Raw genomic sequence first — 7,619 nt, 5'->3', positions numbered from 1 at the left:
ATACCCCTACCTCTACCTTGGCCCCATTACAACCCTGGAAAGACCTCATGATGTTTGCATTGGTATGTTAACTGTTGTTGATTGGTTAGGAGAAGAACAAAAGTTAGAGAACATGATTAGAGAAGGAAAGAGTGATTACCCTATACACTAGAGAGATCAGAGTGTACATACATCATTAGTGAGGGTTCGATGCTTGAATTTCCATGTTCCCTGCTTTCATGAGCTATCCTCTTGCACCTTTGTCTGTCTTACTGTATAATGATAGAATTAGTGGAATTTGATTTGTAATTGTTTTGAAGAGCTTATTTACTTTCGATCAAGTGGGCAAGAAGCATATAGTTGCATTCATATATATAGGATTGCATTGCATTGCATGAGTTTCTACATGTTCATACTTGTTTATTTTATCTCCTTCAATTGAGCATGAGGACATGCTAATGTTTAAGTGTGGGGAGGTTGATAAACCACTATTTTATGGTTTATATTGTGTTTAATTGTGTGGTTTTATCATGATCCTGACCCACTTATTCATTAAATTAGCATGCATTTATATTTCCTTCCTGAAATTATTACATGAGTGAAAACTGCTTCCTAGAGACTTTTAATTATACATTTTACTTCTCCTTTATTCCAATCGATGCCGTGATCTGTGTGTTAAGCGTTTCAGGCTTTATAGGGCAAGAATGAGTTGGAGATTGGAAAGGAAGCTAGCAAAAATGGAAGGAACACAAGAAATTCAGGAGATGACCAGTGAGAAGCGACGCGGCCACATAGACGACGCGATCGCGCGGAGAAGATCAAATCGCAGTGACGCGGCCGCATGGATGACGCGACCGCGCGAAATGGAAAAGCACGAGCAATGTAGAGGCGTGGACGACGCGCCCGCGTGGTGAAGCAAAATGCGAATGACGCGTCCGTATGAGCGACGCGATCGCGTGGCATGCGCGATCTGCCTAATTTGCAGAATCGCTGGGGGCGATTTTGGACCCTATTTTGACCAATTTTCGGCCGAGAACAGCAGACTAGAGCCAGAGAACATGCAGAAACCAGATATAACATTCATTCTACACAATTTTAGTTTTGAGATCTAGTTTTACTCCTCCTCTAGGTTTTCTCTCTACACATTCATAGTTCTTAGGATTTAATTTTCTCTTACTTTTTTTGGCATTGGAACACTGAGAAGAGTTATTACCTCATCAAGACTTTGTCATTTTAGTTCGTCATTCTTTGTTAATTTTACCATCGGAATATTTTTAGGAGTATTTAATACAAGGATCACCTTTATTTTTAATTGACTATTTTGATTTTTATTTACAATGTCTTCCTTTAATTCCTTTTTATATGCTATGAATTTTACATTCACAATGAGCGAGTAGTTCCCTAACTTGATGGGGAATTTATTGAAAGGAACCCTTGAGTTGGAAGGCTTGAAAGAAAAATTGTAATTGGGTTTATGGTGGATTGCCTCCTAATCACTGACACCAATCCCTTTTAATTAAGTGGATTGCAACTTGTGAACGGACGTAGCATTCCAACTTGTTTGACTTTCCTTCACCTAGTGAAGGATAACTAAATAGGACAACCTTCAATTGTCAATTAATCCTAAGAGCATTCCAACAATAATAGGGATTCCAACTAATCAATTCCCAGTCAAGGCTTTTATTTACACTATTCAAATTAACCAATTTAATTTCCTGTTTGCTCAATTCAACCCTTTTTGAAAACCTCTGATTAATAAAATAGCACACTTTTCTGCAACTCGTTGGGAGACGACCTGGGATTCATACTCCCAGTATTTTAATTTCAATTTTCTGTGACATCTTTCTAAATTGATAGGCGGATTTCTGGCGAATTAAGAACTATACTTGCAACACGTATATTTTAACAATTTTTAATTCGCCAATTTCTACCCGCATCAATGGTTCATCCCATATATAATATTTAGACTCGCTTTTCAGCTTGTCTCTTTGATTCTTAGAAAAGTTTGGAGGAAAGGTGTGGCTAACTAGATAATTAGCTACAGTTGCATACCAAGGGATTACCTCCGATACTGCTTGCAGGTTATCAAATGGGAAATTATCAGCTATAGGAGTGGGGTCATCTGTAATGTGCTCGAGGCGACTCAAATGGTCTGCCACTAAATTCTGGTTACCACTCCTATCCTTAATTTCTAAATCAAATTCTTGTAATAGCAGTATCCAACGTATAAGCCTTGGTTTGGACTTCTTTTTAGCTAATAGATACTTTAGAGCTGCGAGGTCTGAATACACTACTACCTTCGTACCATGTAAATAGGCTCGGAATTTATCCAGAGCAAAAACAATAGTAAGAAGCTCTTTCTCAGTAGTCATGTAATTGGACTGTGCGGCATCTAGAGTTTTAGACGCATAAGCAATAACAAAAGGATCCTTACCTTCACGCTGAGCCAATGCTGCTCCTACTGCATGGTTGGAAGCGTCGCACATTATTTCGAATGGCTGGTTCCAGTCTGGTCCTCTCACAATTGGAGCTTGAGTCAGGGCGGTCTTCAGCTTATCAAACGCTTGTTTGCAATCTTCACTAAACTCGAACTCAATATCCTTCTGCAGTAGTCTGGATAAGGGAAGTGCTACCTTGCAGAAGTCCTTAATGAATCTCCTGTAAAAACCTGCATGGCCAAGGAACGAGCGGACTTCCCTCACAGAAGAGGGGTAAGGTAAACTAGAAATAACATCCACCTTTGCTGGATCTACAGAAATGCCAGTATTAGACACAACAAGTCCTAGTACAATCCCTTGTTTAACCATAAAGTGACATTTTTCAAAATTTAATACAAGGTTTGTACTGACACATCTATCTAATACTCTAGATAATCCATCTAAGCAAAGGCTAAAGGAATCGCCATAAACAATAAAATCATCCATAAAAGCTTCCATACAGTCCTCAATAAGATCAGAGAAAAGACTCATCATGCACCTTTGGAAGGTAGCTGGTGCATTGCACAAGCCAAAGGGCATTCTCTTGTAAGCATAAGTCCCAAAAGGACATGTAAAAGTGGTCTTTTCCTGATCCTCAGGAGCTATATGAATCTGGAAATAACCTGTGTAACCATCTAAAAAGCAATAATGTGATTTACCTAACAGGCTATCCAGCATTTGATCAATGAATGGAAGAGGATACTGATCCTTACGGGTTGCTTGGTTGAGGCGTCTGTAATCAATGCAGACCCTCCAAGCATTCTGTACTCTGGTTGCTATGAGCTCTCCATGCTCATTCTTCACTGTAGTGACTCCAGACTTCTTTGGCACCACTTGTACTGGGTTTACCCATTCATTGTCTGAGATGGGATAGATGATATCTGCCTCCAGTAGTCTGGTCACTTCCTTCTTGACAACCTCTAAGATAGTGGGGTTCAGTCTTCTCTGGGGTTGACGAACGGGCCTTGCTCCCTCTTCTAAAAAAATTCTGTGCGCACACACTTGAGGGTTGATGCCTACTATATCCACCAAACTACACCCAATTGCCTTCTTGTGCCTCCTCAGCACACTAAGTAACTGCTCTTCTTGTTGAGAAGTGAGTTCCCTTGCAATGATAACTGGACACTTTTGCTTGTCCTCAAGGTAAGCATATTTGAGGTGTGGAGGAAGGGGTTTTAATTCTAACTTCTGGTCATGGTTAGGCTCTGGGTTGTCTGGAGCTGGTAACAATAGTAAAGCATTGTCATTGTCCTCCAAGAATGTCCCCACACTTGGACCTCGTCCTGTGTGCTTCTCTTCTAACTCCTCCTGGTGAACATCAGCCATGGTTTCATCTATAATGTCACATTGGAAGATAGAATGATCTTCTGGAGGGTACTTCATAACTCCATTCAGATTGAAACTTACTAATCGGCCATCTATTTCAAAAGAGTATGTTCCTGAAAAAGCATCCAATTTGAACTTTGATATCTTTAGGAAAGGTCTTCCAAGAAGGATTGATGGTGGCTTCTCTGAGTCATTTTGGGGCATCTCCAGGATATAAAAATCAGTGGGAAATGTGAGTCCCTTAATGCCCACTAATACATCTTCAGCAACTCTAACCACTGTAATAATGCTTTTATCTGCTAACACAAAACGAGCTGCCAACCTTTTTAAGGGAGGGAGCCTCAAAATATCATATATAGACAAAGGCATTATACTCACACATGCTCCAAAATCACACATGCAGTCAGAAATTATAACACCACCAATAGTACAATTAACCATACAAGGACCTGGGTCACTACACTTTTCAGGTAAACCTCCCATTAAAGTAGATATGGAACTACCTAAAGGAATAGTTTCTAATTCATTAATTTTGTCTTTATGTATACATAAATCTTTTAGAAACTTTGTATATTTAGGTACCTGTTAAATAACATCAAAAAGAGGAACAGTTACCTCAACCTTTTTGAATATCTCTACCATTTTGGGATCAGGTTCCAGCTGCTTCCTGGGCTTCCTTGCAAGTTGTGGAAATGGAATAGGAGTGGTGTCTTCTGCAGTATTTGCGCCCTGTGGTGCTTCTTCCTGTGGCTGAATTTCTTCTTTTTCAGCTATGTCCTGTATGTCCTCTTCCTCTTCAACATCTTCTATTTCCACTACCTCTTCAGCTGAGGCGTGTTCTGGTGGGCTTGGCTCCTCCTGATTCCTCTCCTGCATTGTGGTTCCGGACCTTAGGGTGATGGCATTAATGCCACCCTTTGGATTGGGTAATGGTTGAGAGGGAATTCCACTGGAGCTCAAAGGCTGGTTATTGGAGTTATTCATTAATCCAATCTGTGAGACAAGAGCTTGCAAAGTAGCTTTCAGACCATTTGGAGTGGCATTAATGTTATTTTCCATGGTCTGTTGTCTCCGATAAATGGATTGTAGTAAATCATCATTAGAAGATGAGGAAGGATAAGTAATTTGAGAGGTCTGCTGTTGGGTATTCTGTGGTCCTTGGGATTGTCTCAGGTGAGGTACTCTGTAAGGCTGGTTCTGGTTCTGCTGCCTGTTGTTGTTATTATTCCACCTCTGATTTCCTTGATTGTCTCTACCTCCTCTGTTGTTGTTGTTGTCCCTCCAATTCTGGTTAGAATTGTCCTGCCATCCATGGTTGTAATTGCCACCTTGATTGTACCCTTGGTTGGGGCGGTCATAGAAGTTATGAGTGGCTGCCACGGTGTTGTCTTCTTGCTGGAGCTGCGGACATTCATCAGTATAGTGGCTATAATCAGCACATATTCCGCAAACTCTCTGTAGGACTAACTGTTGGTTTTGCTGTGGTGGAGAAGGTTGAGCTTGCTGAACTTGTTGTTGATTTAATTGCATCTGCTTCAGCAAGTTGGTCATTTCACAGATACTCTGAGTTAGAGCAGTAGTCTCTCTGCTAGAGGATACTTCTGCAATGGCTTTTGAACGGCCTTGTTTCTGCCTGTGATTCCGAGTAGATTCAGCTAAGTCACTGATCAATTGCCATGCCTCATCAGTGGTCTTGTACTTTTTCATAGACCCATTGCTAACACTTTTCAATGTGGTCTTATCTTGGGGCCTCATGCCCTGTGTGACGTAACCGAGTAACACTATCTTGTCAATCATATGGTAGGGGAATACTTCCAAAAGATTATTGAAGCACTCCCAGTATTCATAGAGAGTCTCAGATTCATCCTAAACAATCATGGAAATGTCTTTCCTCAGTTTATCAGTAACTTCAGCTAGAAAGAATTTTTCCAAGAATTTTCTTCTCAGTGTATCTCAGTTGGATACAGTTGCTGCTGGTTGAGTGTAGTACCACTCTCTTGCCTTCCCCTCAAGAGAAAATGGGAAAGATTTCAACAAAATTGAAGTTTCATTTGCACCATCACGCCTGACAGTAGAACAGGCTGCTTGGAAATCTCTCAGGTGCTTGATAGGCTCTTGAGCAGGCAAGCCATGAATCTTGGGTATCAAATTGAGTAGTGCAGTCTTTATTTCAAAGTCTGTAGCCACCGTTGGGTGACGCGCTTGAAATAGTTGCATTGTAAAATCAGGGGCTCAAGCCTCCTGGATAGTAACTCTCCTAGCTGCTGCAATGTTACCTGCACGTAAATCAACCAAATCAGTAGAACGGGAGGCTGGTTTCTTTCTCAAGTGACATTTCAGATCTGCCCTCAGAGAGGACTAACCGACGTCGAGCTTGCCTTATTCGTGAAATAGTTCTTTCAATCTCAAGATCGAATACTGGCAAGTTTGGATCAGGAAGTGAATACGTCATCTAACAAAAGAAACAAGCAGCTCATAGTAGCAAAATAAAATAAAATGCAAATAAATAAAATCCAATCAATAACTTTAGCACTCTATTGCAACTCCCTGGCAACGGTGCCAAAAATTGACGTGGCGAAAATTGGCGAGTCAAGAATTGTTTTAAGATATTCGTTGCAAGTATAGTTCTTAACCAACCAGAAATCCGCTTATCAATTTAGAAGTGTTGTCACAAAAATTAAAATTAAAATACTGGGAGTATGAATCCCAGGTCGTCTCCCAACGAGTTGCAGAAAGGTGTGCTACTTTATTAATCAGATATTTTCAAAAAGAGTTTGAGTTGAATAAACAGGAAATTAAATTGGAGAAATTATGTAATTTAAATAAAAGCCTTGACTGGGAGTAGATTAGTTGGAAGCCTTATTCTTGTTGTAGTACTCTCAAGATTAATTGATAATTGAAGGTTGTTCTGTTTAGTTATCCCTTACTAGGTAAGGGAAAGTCAAACAAGTTGGAATGCTGTTTCTATTCACAAGTCCCAATCCGCTTACTTGGAAGGACTGGCATTAGTTACTAGAGAGCCAATCAACAATAAACCCAATTACAATCTCTCTTTTGAGCATTCCAACTCAAGGGTTCCTTTCAATCAACTCCCCATCAAGTTAGAAAACTACTCGCTCATTGTGAATGTAGAACTCATAACATAGGAAAGGGAATTAAAGAAAAACATGATAAATAAAACTCAAAGGAATCAATTAAAAATAAAAGTAACTCTTGTATTAATAAATTCTAAAATAATCCAATAGTAAAATTGAGTAAATTAAAGAACATGGAAGAGTAAAGCCAAGTAAAGAAAACGAACTAGAATGACGAAGTCTTGATGAGGTAATAACTCTTCTCAATATCCCAATGCAAAGAGCGATAGAAATAAAAATCCTAAGAACTATGAATGTGTAGAGAGAAAACCTAGAGGAGGAGTAAAACTAGATCCAAAACTAAAATTGTGTAGAATGAATGTTGTTGTTAGTTTCTGCATGTTCTCTGGCTCTAGTCTGCTTTTTTGGGCCGAGAACTGGGTCAAAGCAGGGCCCAAAATTGCCCCCAGCGAATTCTGCAGATTACGCAGATCGCGCATGTCACGCGATCGCGTCATTCATGCGGACGCATCATTCGGCGTTTTCCTTGCCACGCGGGCGCGTCGTCCACGCCTCCGCGTCACTTCTGCTATTCCAATCCGTGCGGTTGCGTGAGCCATGCGGCCGCGTCACTGCGAATTCCTCTCTTCCGCGCCGTCGCGTGAGCTATGCGGCCGCGTCACTTCTCGCTGGTCATCTCCTCAATTTCTTGTGTTCCTTCCATTTTTTCAAGCTTCCTTTCCAATCTCCAACTCATTCATGC

The sequence above is a fragment of the Arachis ipaensis genome, chromosome B09 (assembly GCF_000816755.2).
Source record: "Arachis ipaensis cultivar K30076 chromosome B09, Araip1.1, whole genome shotgun sequence".
NCBI lineage: Eukaryota > Viridiplantae > Streptophyta > Magnoliopsida > Fabales > Fabaceae > Arachis > Arachis ipaensis.
This window is presented reverse-complemented; position numbering follows the sequence as displayed.